Source organism: Caloenas nicobarica, chromosome 5 (assembly GCF_036013445.1).
Source record: "Caloenas nicobarica isolate bCalNic1 chromosome 5, bCalNic1.hap1, whole genome shotgun sequence".
NCBI classification, from domain to species: Eukaryota; Metazoa; Chordata; class Aves; order Columbiformes; family Columbidae; genus Caloenas; species Caloenas nicobarica.
Window position 1 is genome coordinate 2,320,161 of NC_088249.1, and position 17,058 is coordinate 2,337,218.

The window sequence follows — 17,058 nt, forward strand, 5'->3', positions numbered from 1 at the left end:
ACTCACCTTCTCTGTCCAGGGTTCAGCACTGGAAACTGAGGAATCTCCCGCATCTTCTGCAGACACATACGCAGGTGGTGCTGGTCAAGGCTGCTGCATCCACTAAGAATTTGAACAAGCTGCCCCATTGCACCCTGACATTTCCAAGTATATTGGAAAAGATGGTTATATGAAGCACAATATCAAAGAGATACTTGCAGATTCCATCTCTTCTAAACCATATTTTTTCATACAATTATCTACTTTTCCATATAAAATCATGTGTTATCTGAGAGAGAACTTCACCCAGTTCTACTGTCTCTTATCTGGTTGTCTTTGTAGGTCTGTAAAGGCCACTGCAGTAAAGCTGCATCATCTTTGTGGAACACAGTAAGTTATTCAAGCACACGTATGAAATAATTCCCTGACATTTCAGTTACGCATCTTGTAGTTATTAATATTTTATTGTGACAAACTGGGTATGTGAGGTACCAGTGCTACATAAGGGAAGGAGAGAGCCCACCACCAGCCCTGGGAAAAGACTTGCCTGATTCCCAGCATCAGTTTTACCTCTGTTTGAAGTTGAAGAGCTGATGAAGGGCATTAAGCCTTCCTCATACCTTCTGCTTGTCTCCCTGGGTTGCTTTCCACTCAGCCTCTCTAAAACCTACCAGAGGGTAACACATCTTCAAATCGCTCGTTGGCACAGGACATGGACTCCGGGAGTAGCAAATACAGTTATCATCACAGAGATTTTCATTTCCTTCTGCTGGAAATCTTATCCTCTTATTTTTCACATCAGGATATCCAAAAGAACTAGATCTGGAGTCAGTTCTCAATTGTCAGGACAGTGCAGGGCTTGAGTAGCTCAGGACAGGTGAAGTTTATCCTGCATCACTATCTCCCTGTGCTACCTCCCACTAAGATGTTTTGGATGTGTCTGCACTCCATCCACAGCTTCCTGGATTACCTAACCAAAAAAAAGGCCAGGAGACACATCTTTATGCATATTTAGGGGAATTAGACACCCGTGGCTGACTCAGCTTCAGTGGTATTTAGCTGTTTGTCTCTCTAAGGCTTTATTGAAAATCCCAGGCGGAGCAAGAGGTGGAAATTGCAGCCAAAGGTCCAAATGAAAGGTAGAGCCTCCAGCACAGCTGCCCAGCACTGAGCTTCTCTGTCCTGATTTCACCTTTCTCTCTCTCTCTTTGACATCCCTGAATGTATAACCCATTACAGCATGTCTACGTGCTTCATGGAGAAAACTGCTCCTTGGAGAAAGCCCACACGCCGTGCGTGACTTCACAGAAAAGCCAAGAACACAAACCCCAACAAAGAGAAGGAAGAAGACGAGAACTTATTTTAACAAGAAAGGAGAATTGCTCACGGCTAATGAACCCACGTCTGTGTGTTTCAAAAAAGCCCTGAGAATATTGCTGATAAACACAGTCATCATGCGTGAGCCGGAAATATCGTGAGAGCTTTGAACGCGACGTTGAGGGTATGCCGAAAAGGTCAATGATTTAATGGGCTGGAACAATTAATCTGGTGCTCGTCTATACACCTGTCCTCTTAATGATGTGACACATCTCCCTTCTGTGTTCCCATCTGTCAACAATTAAGCTATAATTGGTGGAAATGCAATTTATCTCAGATAGAGCTGATTATTTTTCCAATAACCATGTTGCTAGCATTGGGGAACAGTGCTGCCCACGGAGAAGAGTGTGTGGACCAGTCGATCCATATCCCAGACTGTGCAGAGAAGAGACTCTGAGCACTAATTTATCAATTTGCAGCATGCAAAGTTTGCTCTTATGGATGCGATAGACTCAGCAAACCTTTCTACTTCTGGTGCTCCAAATTGATTGACTGTGCTGCTCTTGATTTTATTAATTCATCATAACCTGTAGAGAGGCAGACAGCAACTCATCCACTTCTCATGTTTTCTAACATCCTTCCAGAGGCTGGAAATGAAAATGTTTTCCCTGTTACTAAAGGCAAAACTTAGTCTTTTCTACAAATTACAGGAGATGGAAGAAAAACCCAAACCCCACACCATGTATGCTGCAATTCAGCAAGGAAGGCTTTACAGAGCTGTTTTTCTCTGAATAGCTCCTGATTCCAAATGCTCCGTATTAGCTCATCAGTTGAAGGCTGAGTCATTACAGTCAATTAGGGGGAGGATGAAACCTGCCACTCAACGTAACTCAGCACACGTGGCTTCAATCCAAGTCACGCACCACAGAAACCAGTGAAACCACAGAAAAACCCCTTGCCCTGACCCCAGCAAGCATCCCTGGGGAGGAGAGGCTGCATCCCGGCTGGCAGGGTAGATGTGGGGTGAGATTTGAAGGATAATGAAGAGAATATCTGTGCTGGGTTTGATTTCGGTGGAACAGAGTGAAGTGTAGTCAGAGGAGGAAGAGCCAAGAGGGGAGACTTCAGAGCAGGGGAGTGGGATTTGTCTGGCCTGATTCTGGTTATCGAAGGGTTCTGACACTGATATAAACCAGTCACCTACCCTGATCATAGCTGAGAGCACAAGAGAAGGAGTAAGAGGTCATAGAATCACAGAAGGGTTTGGGTTGGAAAGGACCTTCAAAGCCCATCCAGTGCCCCCCCTGCCGTGAGCAGGGACATCTGCACCAGCTCAGGTTGCTCAGAGCCCCGTCCAGCCTGGCCTGGGATGTCTCCAGGGATGGTTCAGCCACCACCTCTCTGGCCAACCTGGGACAGGCTCTCACCACCCTCAGGGCCAACAATTCCTTCCTCATGTCCAGCCTGAATCTCCCCTTGTTTGGTTTAAAACCATCACCCCTTTTCCTATTGCAACAGGCCCTGCTAAAAAAGTCTGTCCCCATTTTGCTTATATCTCCAGGAGTGACATTTCCCTGTCTTTCCTGGGGTGGCGTGAGTTCCCTGCTGGCTAAAACAGTGTTCCTGTATCTCACAGCAGACATCCAGCTTTGAGGCAAGGCTGGACCCATCCTACAGGTTAAACACGTCTCCACGTGGGAGCTCTGCTGAGGCTGCTCAGCCCAGATTCAGCACCTTCAGAGAAGTCACATAATTAGTTTTCACCGAAATGACAAAAAATGGAGATTTTATGCAGATAATGACATGGCTATTGATGTTAGCAAATGGCATAGTCCTGAAGAAAGGGGAGATGTAGATAGACCCCTGCCCCAAAGCCCAAGGACATTTGATCTTCCCAGAGGAATGGTTATAGGATGTTTTGTTGGTGGTATGAACATGGCCAGAGCAACCCAAGTTCCTCCAGCTCGGGATCAGCTGAGCCAGTTTTGCTGAGATGTTAGAAAAATTATAATGCTCAGCCCAAAGCAGACAACTGAGGTGAGGAAAGTCAGCACTAGTGGGGAATGTCTGGCGAAATCATCAGCAATTAAACATACAACTTATAAGAGGAAATGTTGATGAACTTTACCCCTGTATTTTAAAAAAGCAGGAAGATTTTTCAGAGATCTTGCAGCTGTACAGGGTGGCTGTAATTTCTCTGCTCCTGAGCAGAAAAAGGTATTTACTTACACTTAGTAAAGAGAAGTGTCAGGTAAATAAAGTTGAACAAAGCCACGCTGTAACTGGATCTCATCACGTAATCTGGATTAATGTGATTTTCTAACCTTTCTCGGCTGTCTTACCTGGTGCTCAGAGTATTTGACCTCCTCAGGAATGCGGGTTTTCAGCATCACGCAACATTCTCCCTTCCCTAACACATGCACACATTCAAAAAGCAGAAAGAAACCCCACCAGGAAAGGCAGTGGGATATATCCAGTAACCTTATTAAACCCTTTATCTGCCCTGCCTCACTGGAAGGTGTGCGACAGGCAACTGGGATTGCTTCAATCTGCTTACACAAAGCCGTGAGAGAAAAGCGCCCAGGAACATTGACTTGAGCAGCTCCGTTTCAGGCTGTACATGGAGATTAAAGTATTATCATCAGCTTGAAAAATATCAACCGTGGCACGTTTTGGTTAGCCTAAGTAGGCAACCTCAGGCTGTGCCACGATAGCGCAGCCCTAACCTGTTGTTTCCCAATGCTGGAAACAGCAATTATGGTTCCCAGCTTTCTTTAAATAAGCTTTTCTTTAAATTAGCAAAGTCATGAGGTGGCACAAGGGTCCCCAGATGAATTAAGAGGAGGGAGGCAGCTCCTGTTTCTCTTCTGAGCCTCTTTACCTGCTCCCTGTGTGGGATGTCGCCCTTTCTGGGATGATGTCCTCTCCCTCCCAGCATAGAATCAGAGAATCATTTTGGTTGGAAAAGACCTTTAAGATCACCAAGTCCAACCATTAACCTTCCCCTGCCAAGTCCACCTCTAAACCGTGTCCCTAAGAGCCTCATCTACATGAAACATTTCATCTGTTAATCCCATTTTTGAAGTCCATGTTCTTCAAAGCACAGCAGTCAGGAGAAAATACTTGGGAAATACAACAAATTAAAAAAGCTAACTTAGTAACTAGCAAATATTACAGCAGTGCTGGTGCTGGGATCGCTGGCCCAGGGGGAACATGATCCATCTCCACCGATGGGATGGAGCTGCTCACAGGGACCTCTGGTTGGTGTGGGACTAGGGAAAATATTTATTTCCTGCACAGCACAAGGGTTGTAGCTTTTTGCCACCTACTGACACGTTGTGGGAACGGCTCATCCTGTGAATTCCTGCAGAAAGGCTCAGTGGGGCGCTGGCTCTGGCTGATAGCGCGTCCAGCATGGGCTGAGCCGTCCGCAAAAATAAAATCGAGGGTAAATTCGGCACTCGGCATGCTAAACAGGAGAGCAACACGTGTTTGATCAGTGGTTCCCTTCTATAGTTCCCTCCTTGCCCAATTCCTAGAGCACTTCTTGCTTCATCCTTCCAGAGAGCAGGAATGTGGGAGAAATCACGTGTCTCACTTGCAAGACAAAGCCTTGGCTGCTCCGCCTTCTGTCTTTCCAGTTCATCAATTTTTTTCCCCTTTCATCTCTCCCTGAAGTCTCTGGTTGGCTTTGGGACCTTCCTTCTTCCTGAGCTCAGCTGAGGGCTTCGGATCAGAGTCAGAAGGTCTCTGCAGGACGCCCTGCGTTGCTTCAGCTTCATTTAAACCCTGTTCTGATGGCTTCAGCAATGCACAAATGGTGCTCACTCATTGCTCGGAGTGGACTTCGCCCTACGTGAGGGAGCCAAGCTCATGTGTTTGCGTGTCCCATCCCTGGAGACATCCCAGGCCAGGCTGGACGGGGCTCTGAGCAACCTGAGCTGGTGCAGATGTCCCTGCTCATGGCAGGGGGGGCACTGGATGAGCTTTGAAGGTCCCTTCCAACCCAAACCATTAGCTTGGTACTCAAAATGTTAGATAACAACTGCTCGGGGAGAAAAGAGGAGCAAGAAAGCACCAGTTTTGCAGCCCCCCCTTGCAGAAACACACCTTTCGTCAAACGTTGAGGAGCAAGCACTTGCCTCTTGCCGGTAGCCACTTGAGCCCGGTTACAAACGCCACCCAAAAGCAACCAGCGTGGCTCACGACTTATGTCTGCACTGCAAAAGAAAAAGGCTGAGCTTAAAAGCCAGGCAGTCCTCCTATTTAACACACAAATCACCTCCTTCAGTTTAGCCGAGCTGACCTAAAAATACAGCTTTTTTGCCACACAAAGCCTCCCTTGTGAGACTTGCTGGAGCTGATTTTTCTTACAGTGCTGCTCTGTCTTGGAAAAAAGCAACTGAAGCTTCATTTCCCTACGTCACACTATGCAGGGACTGTGAGCCTGTCGCTGCTTCAGTGCGATGGGGATTGACAAAATAACGTGCTTAAAGCTTTTCTTAAGGTCAGATGGAGAATTAGCACACAGTGCTGACATGGTTCTGGATGTTCTCCCAAACTCGATACTTAAAGAAGTAGATATTATTTTGAGCAAAATTTATTTTGTTCAAAATTTGGCTGTAGGTCTTTGCAAAATATAATTTTTTTAAATTGCACTTTTTCCTTAAGAATTAGCCACCTTTAAAACCAAACCAAACCAAACAACCAACCAAAAAACCAAACCAAACCAAACCAATCCCAAAACAAGCTTAAGAGCAGGGTTTTGTCTTGGGATTTTTCCTGTTTTTGATTTGTTGAAATCCCAATTTTCAGCCACAACAAGTTATTGTCGCTATTTTTATAAAGCTAATTTGTAACAATGATCTAGCTACATGCTACCAAAAAAATCACAAAAATGTAGAAAGTATTGTGCTAAAACTAGAGCAGAAAATAAGGCAAAAATCAAGAAGTCTCTTCGTCTCTAAAACCTATTTTTTTAGCAACTCTTGCTTTCCAACTTTATTTTTAATTTTCTCATTCCCAAGGCTCTCCAGGTCCGCTTTGTTGTTGTGAGCAGAACTGGAAGTGGCCATAAAGCAAAAAACCACTAAGGTCTTCCTGCAGACCCTAAATCTTGTTTTTTTTGCTGAAGAATTACCTGCTGAAAACAAATTGCCTGGGCCCCTTTTGAAGCCGAGGGCAAGGAGCTGGGAACAGCCTGTTTCGATAACCCCTTCCTTCATCCTTTAGGCATGTTATGTTGCTCTGCCCTAATTTCTTTTTTTTTTTCCCCTACTCCTTCCTATCTCTCAGAAGAAGATGATACTTAATTAACTACCTGCAGGGATTTTGCGCAGCTCAGTTAATGTTCGGAAATTGCTTTGAAGGCAGCCAGCCCTGTGCGGTTTCTAAGGACGAGAGGCCTCCTCCCTTTCTGATTCTTTCTTACGCCCACACGCTGCTCTTGGCCCCAGGAGCCCCCTCCAACCTCACAGCATCACAGGATGGTTTGGGTTGAAGGGACCTTCCCAGCCCCCCCAGTGCCCCCCCTGCCATGAGCAGGGACATCTGCACCAGCTCAGGTTGCTCAGAGCCCCGTCCAGCCTGGCCTGGGATGTCTCCAGGGATGGTTCAGCCACCGCCTCTCTGGCCAACCTGGGCCAGGCTCTCACCACCCTCAATATAAAAAATCCTCCCCGTGGTGGGGACCGGTCCTGCCCCGGCATTTGCAGCATCTCCCACCACAGCACTGACTCCTGCACTATAACGAGTGAAGCACTTTTCCCATGCTTTAAGCAACCAGATTTTCCGTCACGATCCAATATACAGGGATGGGTTCAGGCTTAGATGAAATAAGACATTGCCTGGAGAAAGGGTGTGATGAGGAGGTAAAGCCACCGTGGTCCTGCTGGTGCTGGAAACCTGGACAGCCTGGCACCAGGCTTGTAGGGGTTGATGGTGGTCCTGATGGGTTGATGGTGGTCTGTGAAGGTGTCAAAGGGCTTCCCTTCAAGAACAGTGGAAGATCGTGTGATTTGGCAGCTGTAGGATCAGATATTTGGCCTCCTCTCTGTAGGACTGTGGCCTCTGTAGAAAGGTATCACTTCTGGACAGGGGACTTGAAGGACCGGGGACATGGCCAGTGCGATGTATCTTCACTTACTGTGGGAAAACAGATGTTCAGCCGCACATAATACAAGGTCAGCCACCGTTTTTGCTCTTTTGATGCAATGAACTGATGAGTTTTTGGATCCAGGTGTTTAAATTATAGGAGCCTGGTCTTCACCTGTGTAAGGAGATAAATAATTACAAAACACTAAAAATTGAAAAAAAAAAAGTCCATCATTAAAAAACAAGGAGGACTGTTACGTGTCTGTCTGAGTTGGGATTAGGTAGCTGCAGAGATGGAAAAGGCTTTTGTATTTAGTCAAGAAAAATCACATAAGTGGTCATGATGTGGAAATAGTTAAAATGAACGAGGTCTTCCCTCTTCATTTCCCAGCTTTCAAGTGCTCAGATTTTGTAACTGATGTTCTGTTAAGCACAGTAAGACCTGCCTTGGTGCTCACACCAGGGACTGGAGAGGAACACAGAGATCTGGAGCAGGGAGTGAATCTGTGCTCACAAAGACCTCCAAAGAAAATAATTCCTCTTCACCAAGATGTGTTCACATTTGGGCTTTGTACCACGAAAATAACACCCACCTATGGCAACCCTACCTATTCGTCTTATTTGTTTGTTTGTATAGAATGAAGTCCTTTGCCTTTGGGGTTCATGGGACCGATGGTCATTAGGGCTGTATTTGAAACTGTGATGTTTTTGCAAAGAAGGTTTCACAAAGCTGGGGAGAATTGCATGATGAAATTGGGCTCAACGTACCAAAGTGCTTCTATTCAGACGGCTTCTGCCATAAGAAAAATAATGAAATGCTTTTAGGGCAACGTTTTCCCTGAAGTTACTTCTCTTCAGTGGCGGATTTTGCCAACCATAAGCAGATTCTCCTATTAAACAACACCAGTGAGTCAGGAGTAAAGTCGAGTCTTACCCTGCTTGCCATGGGACTTCCAGTCCTGTGGGGACACCTCTGGCCACCGCCGCCAGCTCCCCAGGTCCATGGCCATCGCTGTGCCCCATGGCTGTCACCAGGCATCGTGACCGTCACTGGAGCTCTTCAAGCCATTCTCTAATGTCCTTTGATATCCAAGTGTACCACGGCGCTGGTTTTACTGTTTAGCATACAAATCACACTCAGAGACTGGATGCTTCCAGCACCTCATCATCCACTTGGTGCATTTCAAAGAGCCCAAGAAAGACGACTTTTTTAAAAAAGACAAACAAAAAGATCCCAGACAGAAAAATAAACCAACCAACCACCCCCAAATGCAAACAACATTGTCTCAGGTTTTTGCAGGTGCTTTTTACACAGCACAGAAAGCACCACCACCACCACCTTCCTTTCCAAGAAGAAAGGTTTTGCTTTGATGACCAGACAGATAAATGCACATGAAGCTCCCAACCTTGAGAAGAAACAGCCTTGCTTTCAGAGGACAGCCAGTAATCCAACACCCGGAGAAGCAAGTGCATTGCCCACACAATTAAAGCCTGTTAACACAAAACCCATCCTAGAGATCTTGGGTTAAATGTGCTGGAAGATAAGAAGAGCAGAGTCGTCTGAAAGAACCACATGGGCTTTTTCCCCATCCCCTGAGGTGACATTACCTGAGGCCGTTCAGCTCTTGCCCAGGTTCCCAACCTGCAACATCTTCTGCTGCTGCGATACATTTCCAAAAGGTTTAAGAGTCATAGCTCCTTGATCATTTATAGCCAATGTATTTCTCCCCATGGTGTTTTTTCAGAGATGTATGTGGGCTTCTGCTCAAGCTCCCTTCAGAGGCCTCCTGAGGGACTTGAGCACCACCATAATTTTGGACTGAAGTGAAGCTGTGGCCTTTGTGAAAGCTCTGAGCAGGGACCCCTGAGCATCCCTCTCCCGGGGATCTTTTGGAGCAGATGCAGCTGGCTCAGGGAGACCCAGCCCACACCTCCTATGGTGCCTCTTCCTACCTGAAGGAGAAAGGTCTCTTGCACAAATTTTCATTACTTTTCCCATTTCAGTGACTGGCCAGAACCAGACAATAACCCCAAAAGCGTTCTTAAGACATACAAATCTTTACTAAAAGGAAACAGGGGAGTTTTCAAATTGAAAAGTATGGTTTAAAATTTCAAGTTTCCTCGGTGAAGCTTAATCTTATTTACCAAGAAGGATTTCGCAGGTGTGATTAATTCCCTGCTCTTAAACAGGAGAACATCTATCCGCCTGCTTAAACCATCCCTGAGTCTCAGCTCTCTGCAACATGTCAGAGCACCCAGAACATGCCTGTGTGAGCAGGATGTGGTCCTTCCCCGGCCACGTGCATGGTGGGGCAGGGGACCCGCTGGACACAGAACTTGGGGTCAACATCTTGAGAAGTCCATCTACCTTCCTGCTCCTCCAGGAGACTCCTTGCTGCTGCGTTACGTTGCGGGAAGAAAGGTTAATCGGAGCAGGCTGGAAACCCAGGGGTTCAAGGGCAGGTATTTTTGTACCTACAGGAGATGTGCACAAGAGCAAGGTTTAAAATCTGGATTATTTTATAACTGAGTTGGAAGCTACTCCATGGGGACGCACCCAGAGAGGGCAGGTAGCGCTGCCAGCATCCAGCCGAGACCTGACCTGTCTTCAGGGGAAGATGATGGCTGAGCTGCTCTCTCGGTTCATCACAGCTGATACATGGAGGTCCACCTCTCCCTTGCTCCACTCTCAGCCTTTTCTCTGCTAGCTGAACCTTTCCAGGAGCTGGTTCACCTCACTAACCTGGCAGAAATACATCACAAGATGCATATCCTTGTCAAAAGATATAACCTCAGAGGAGGGCACACACCTGGTCTGCAGTCAGGACTGCTTTTTCACCCTATTTCTGTTTTCCCATAGGGTCTAGGGGCCCATTCTGCACCAAGTGCTCAAGGTTTTTTTGGTTAGTCTTCCTGACATCACCTCTCGACCTCTTCAGGTATCTCCTTCAGGCCACATGCAGCCCCTCAGGTGAATTAAGTGTTGCCCTTTCAGTGCAGATCCTCCTGCACCCTCTGCAACAGGCGCCACGTTTTCATGCTTTTCACTCACGGATTATCATGGATTGGAGGTTGGACTAGATGCCTTTGAAGGTCCCTTCCAACCCCAACTATCGTATGATCTGCCAAATCCCACCAAGCACCTGTCGCCATGCATGCAGACCAAGGAGACAGATCATCTGCTTCACACCTCTGGTTTCCCATCGCTGTTGCCTTCTTCCCATAATCACTCCCTCACCCCTATCCCTTCTCCCAACCCCTGCACGGTAATTTGAAGGGTAACCAAACACTTACCGTCAAGGAAGAATCTGTTTAACCAGGTTTAGTTTAACCCAAGTGTGTAAAGCACACAAAAATACAGGACTTCTGCGTCCATCTCCATCTTCTGCCCCGTGGTACTGTTTATCCATCGGCACAGCCCACCTGCTTTTCCTCTTATTTCCTATTATAAACCAAGCAGAGGGATGAGACCTGTGTATCTCAGCCTTTCCCCGTCTCATTTCTGTGTAAATCTCTTATCGGTCACGCCGCCAAGCCCAAGCTGCTGCTGCTGCAGGTGATCATTGGCCTGACACACCGGAGCTGGATGGGGCGGGCAGCGGTGGAACAGGCTCCCAGCAGAATCCAGACGCACTGTAGGTACTCCAGAGTTTTAGAGAACAGCCCGGCAACACTTGTCAAACTAGATAAGAGCGGTGTGGGGCACAGCTGTGGGAGCCAGCGGCCTGTAAAGCAGCTGGAAGCTCTGCAGAGCCTTTCACGAGGGAAAAAACCTTGAACTGCAGTAAACTTTGTCTTTAAAAGGTGCCCAGATGTTAACGTGGAGCGAAAACTGGCTACTCTGAATGAAACGTTTCTCTTGAAAGGACAAATCCTTTGTGTGGGGTCCATATCCTGAGATTTTTGAATCCTGGGGTTGGTTTTGGGCCCCTCACGCCAAGAAAGGCCTTGAGGTGCTGGAGCGAGTTGAGAGAAGGGAACGGAGCTGGTGAGGGGCTGGAGCACAAGGGTGATGGGAGCGGCTGAGGGAGCTGGGGGTTCAGCTGGAGAACAGGAGCTGAGGGGAGACCTTCTGATCTCTGACCTGCCTGAAAGGAGCTTGGAGCCAGGGGGGGTCGGGCTCTGCTCCCCAGGAACAAGCGCCAGGACCAGAGGAAACGGCCTCAAGTTGCGCCAGGGGAGGTTGAGGTTGGATCTTGGAACAATTTCTTCCCCAAAGGGCTGTGGGGCATTGGAACAGGCTGCCCAGGGCAGTGCTGGAGTCACCATCCCTGGAGGGGTTGGACAGACGGACATGAGGTTCTCAGGACACGGGGCAGTGCCGGGGGTGGGTTATGGTTGGACTCAATGATCTTCAGGGTCTCTTCCAACCAAAATGATTCTATGATTTTTGAGTGACCACCACTAATTCAGGGCAAGGATGTGGAGAAGTCTCAAGCCCCCCAGAGCCACGTTCAGGTGTTTACAGCCAAACAGATGCCCATGGGCTTGTGGTCAGAGGAATCAGACAAGCCCGAATTAACCAAATTAAGCATGTAAGCCCAGGACAAAGAACACTTTTCAAATTCGCTCATACACCTCCAGTAAGCCAAGCAGTCAGAGAGCAGTGAACACACGGCACTGTTTCTGCGAACTGTGACTTTCCGTTAGCCTCTAAATTAAAAAAATAATAATTTTCTATTCATTTCTAAGCAAGTTCAGCTGGTCTACGAAAAAGTGGGCTGTGAGTATCATTTAAATCACACATAGCCGGAGGCATAGGAATGGTTTTAGCTTTTGTTCACTGCTTAAATCCATGTTTGAGCTGGGTTAAGCTGGCCTAGGTTAGGGCAGCACTGTGATAGGCAAATTTTGGGGATGATATTCAGCTTGCCAAGCGTACTAGGAAACTAGCAGATTTCCAAAGGGGATTTGACTCCCCATTAAGAGGATCTGCACATTTATCTACAGCTGACACATACACGGCGAAAATAACCCACTAAACCTTCCTTTTCACTCACCTTCACACACTTTTTCATACCGCGTTTTGAAACCAACCCGATTCCCTGTACCCGCTTCAGTGCCTTCACCGCCCGGCTCTGCAGGCACCCTGGTGAAACCTTTTGCTGCAGAACAGTGGGAAATGGGGAAAATGGCTAAAATACCCAGGAGTACAATTGCAGGTGTAGTTCCATGGCCAGGTGGTCCTTCTGCTATTGGTGCTGGGAATGGGGAGCAGCATCCCATTTTCCCCTAAAGTCCTAATTTTAAGGAAAAGCTTTGGTTTCTGTTTGGTGAAGGGAGGTGGTCTGAGCCTTGAGCCTCACCTGAGTCACAGGAGCCAGAAGCCCCATCCTGTGTCAGGACCGGCTTTAAGGATTAATCCCCGTGGCTGCATAAAGTCCCAGCAAAAACTGCTTTGGCACAAGCCCATGAGATCAGGCTCCTGTAATAGATAAGCACCAACAAAGGATAAGTCCCAAATGAAATTCCTGCTTTCTGTTTGTTTGGTTTTTTAATGTGTTTCCCCCACCAACATCTGATCTGGTGTTTTCAGCAGGCTAATGCTAGTTCAAGTCATTATTTTTTGAACAGAGAGGAGAGTGCCGAGGATGAAAACTGCAGGTTTCCTAAGGATGTAGGATGCACCACGGTGTATCCTGAGCCTCCCATCTGTGTGAGACTCAGACAATCCAAATCCTCTGCAGTACAATGAAGCAGCAGCAGTTCTGATTTCCAAAATTTGTATGTCTGAAAGGATGCCAGCAGGACCCTCCTGCCTCAGTTTCCCCTTTCCTCCCAGCCTGTGGACTGCAGCTCTTTCTTAACCTGCCTTAAACCAGTTCATAGAATCACAGAATGGTTTGTGTCGAAGGACCCTTCCCCGCTCCCCCAGTGCCCCCCCTGCCATCAGCAGAGACATCTGCACCAGCTCAGGTTGCTCAGAGCCCCGTCCAGCCTGGCCTGGGATGTCTCCAGGGATGGTTCAGCCACCACCTCTCTGGCCAACCTGGGCCAGGCTCTCACCACCCTCAGGGCCAACCATTTCTTCCTCACGTCCAGCCTGAATCTCCCTCCTTTAGTTTAAAACCATCACCCCTTGTCATCTGCTGCTGGTGGCATCCAAGTGAATGCACATGGACCGTGCTCTTTGCACGTGGATGAGGTTGTCCCTGCCCAGCACTGCGAAGGGCTTCCAAGAGCACCTTAAGACAACAAGAGAAGCTTTAGAAGCAACTCGGTGTAAACCAAGCCCACCAACAGTGCTGGATTTCTGCTGCACAGTAACAAGATAGTTTTGAGGCTGGATACAATTGAAAGAAACCTCAAAAAAATGATCTGTGAATTTTAAGGATTAGAAATTGGCAGCTTAAAGAAATTCAGATCTCCCTAGAAACTATTTACGAAGGAAAACGTACAGTGATGCATTATTTGAATGTTAGAACGGGTTAAAAAACTAAGTCTGAAAAACTTAAACAGGAATAGAAGACGGCTGAAGCTGGGAAAAGATCTTTAAAAAGATATGGAAAAGATGTTTTTCCAAATATTTGATTTTTTTTTTCAACGCTTGGAAGTATTTGCTAAGCTCTTTAGCTGGTGAGCAAAAAGCACAAGTCACTTCCAGGATCTGCAAAAGAAAAAGGTTCTTTCTGTAGGTTTCAAAATGTTCCCGAGATTTTGACGCTGGAAAAGTTTTCCGAGTGCACTTCTTCCAAAGGACTTTCCAAGAACGCATAGTTTACTGAAAAACAATCTCACAGAGAACTGCAGAATTCCTGTTGAGAGATAGAAAAGCTATTTCTACCTGGACAAAGTCAAAACGTTGAAGTTTTACACTTCAATAAATGTCTTTTTGGCATATTTCAATAAGGTACAGAGGCTTGAATATACTGAGACTATACAGCAGTCTCTTAACTCTGCCCAATGCAAGGCAGCACCCGTGCAGATGCTTTCTACATATTCCATTTGTCAGCTAATATATGAAACTGCTCGAGTGCCTGTTGGTTCATTGACAGCCCAGAGATTGCCAGCTTTCAATTTGCGCTTCACTAAAACAAAAAACCCCAAGGAGAACACTTTCCTTTTTTTAATGATATCCAGCCCTGTTTTCTGTAATGAAGAACTTCTCTTCCAGCCCCAAGAGAGAAAGTTTCTGAATGTCACTGTCAGATAACAAGATAAAAATCTCTGCTATTTGCAGAAAGAGACTCCGACTGCCGTTCGCGGCTTGAACCGCTTCCCAATTTATTTACTTTTTGGAGGCTGTTTACATTTTCAGACAGCCCAGCTCACTCCTCCCCAACAAACTCTGTTTAGAGCTGTAAAAATGCACTTGGTGCCAGGCACGAGACACACTTCAGACCTTGGGCAACCAAAAAGCTGCTGGACCTGTGTAAAAAAAACAACCTTAAAACTAGGAAAAAAATAAAAATCACATCTTCTGGCAAACGGTCTCACTGGACAGCACGGATGGTGCGAGCCTTTAATTCGGCAAAGGCAGCTTTGCACACCTGAAACTGCCGTTTATTCCCTGGAAAGCTGCAGGAGCCTCAGACCGGTGTGGAGAAGGGAGAGGGGAAAGAAGGACATCCTTAATTTGGCAGCTGGTTTTCTTCTTAACATAATTAACTCCTCCCGCGAGCCCTTACGCTCCGAGTCAATGAGGCTGAAGAGCACTTAGCGCAATTCCGAAGTGACACATCAGCCACTTGCAGCAAACGCACCCAACTCGGAGGGCTCATTTGTTTGTCCTTTCCGACATTAAAGACTGATTTTGATTTGGACTAAGAGCCTTTTCCAGTGCAGCCATCCCCCAGGAGGGAGCCACGACAACACGAGATTATTCAATTAGTTGTCTGCTCTAAATTACCCACGGAAAGGAGCGTGTTCACATGGGCAGAACATTTATTTTCAAAGATGCGGGTTGCAGGGCTGACAGTTTTGGGCACCTCCTTTATAATATCAGTAATAACCTGAGCTTTGCATAAAGCTTTCTTACCTTAGCAAAGCTGCTCAGTCACCTACTTTTTCAACCTTCATCCTTATTGATATTTTACCACCGGCTTCGTTTTTTTCATTTGCATCTTACTACTGAGAACAAGAAAGTAGAAACCAGTTCCTATTAATCTGCCATATTACATCTTCAGCCACTACCTCCTCTTTATCAGCTTCTCCCACTCTCCAGCACCTGGAAAGAAACATTCACTTCAGTAGAAATGTTATTTTTTTTCTCCGTTTTGGCATCTTTTTTAAAAAAAACCCAAACTCAAAACTCACAAGCTCTAGCTGGTGAAAAAAAGAAGAGGAAAAACATCTATCAAAGTTCAAAAAACATTTTGGACAGGTTTTTTTTTTTTGTCGCTCTTTATATTCGATGTTTTGACTGTTGGATAATTTCTTATGTCCAGGATGGAACTTCTGGTCGATGCAGAGGTGGGATTTAAATATCTGTCTCCTACCTGGAGATTACATGTTCCAGCCACTTGCAAGGCAAATGGCTAAAAATTCAGGGAATTGTTCACCCTCCACCCCGCCGGAAAGAAAAATACTGAGATCTAACAAAATGTGAATCTGAAGGGTTGTCTGTGCTCTCCCAGGGACTTGGAATTTTCTTAACTTTTCAGGACACTCTTGTTCCTACTCAGGTCTTTTAAAACCAAGAAAATCTCCTCTCATTTCCTACTCAATCACCTTAAATCAAGGAATGGTCAACCTAAGCCCTACGCTAATACAAATATATACAACGAGTACGCAGTGACCTGCCCTTGAGCTTTAGCAGAGGACTGTGCAGACCGTAAATTATAAACGGGATTTGATTTTTTTTTTTTCCGTATCTTTCTTACGTAGCAGAAGAAAGATCAATAGGGATTGCTGGCGGTGAGACAGAGGGGATGTTTCTTTTATTTAGTTGAGTTTTCTAAATGGTAACAGATGTTCAGTGAAGGAAGAACACAATTGTACTTCAGCAGCGGATCACACCAAACGCGATCCTAGGAAGCTGCAAGAACTGATCAGCATTGAAAGAGGCACATTTTAGAAAAATCCAAGGTCAGAAAGCACTTCTTAGTTGTAACAGGGTGTTGCTCTCACCTCTGACCGTGCAGGGGGAAAAACCCCCGGCCCGGGAGGAAAATGCACAGAAAACCATCTTCATCTCCAGGGCAGCTTTCCTGGCAGTGTATTAGAGTAAAGGAATATTACTGAACAAAAGCACCACTTGTCCTCCAGAGCCCCAGATCCAAAGTCTACGAATCGAGAGCCTTTTTAGGCTCTGAAGCTTGGAAAGGTGGGACAGGGACCCCGGGGGCTGCCCAGCGCGCTGGGGTCGCGTCACTCCGTCCCGCGCTCGTACCTCAGCTCGGCCCAAACACCCGTCCAGTCCGGCCTCTCATCTCAAGTATTTGCAATTAAAAAAAAAAATATTTGTTCAGTCTCTCAAATCCACAGGAACTGTGGGTATCCAGGATTTCCTCCGCAGAGGGCTCACAGACTTCACTGATGGGGGACTGTCCATTAAGAATATCAATACGTCATCTATTCTAAACTTTTTTGAATTTCGCTCTTTTTTTCTCTTACCCTTGAGCCTTACGATGATCAGACACAGTCCTGCCTTCCCCACAGGGAGTCGGGCAGCAATAAAAGGAGAAAAGCCTCCGCTTCTTTCCCAAAAAACGTTTCTGCAGACATAGA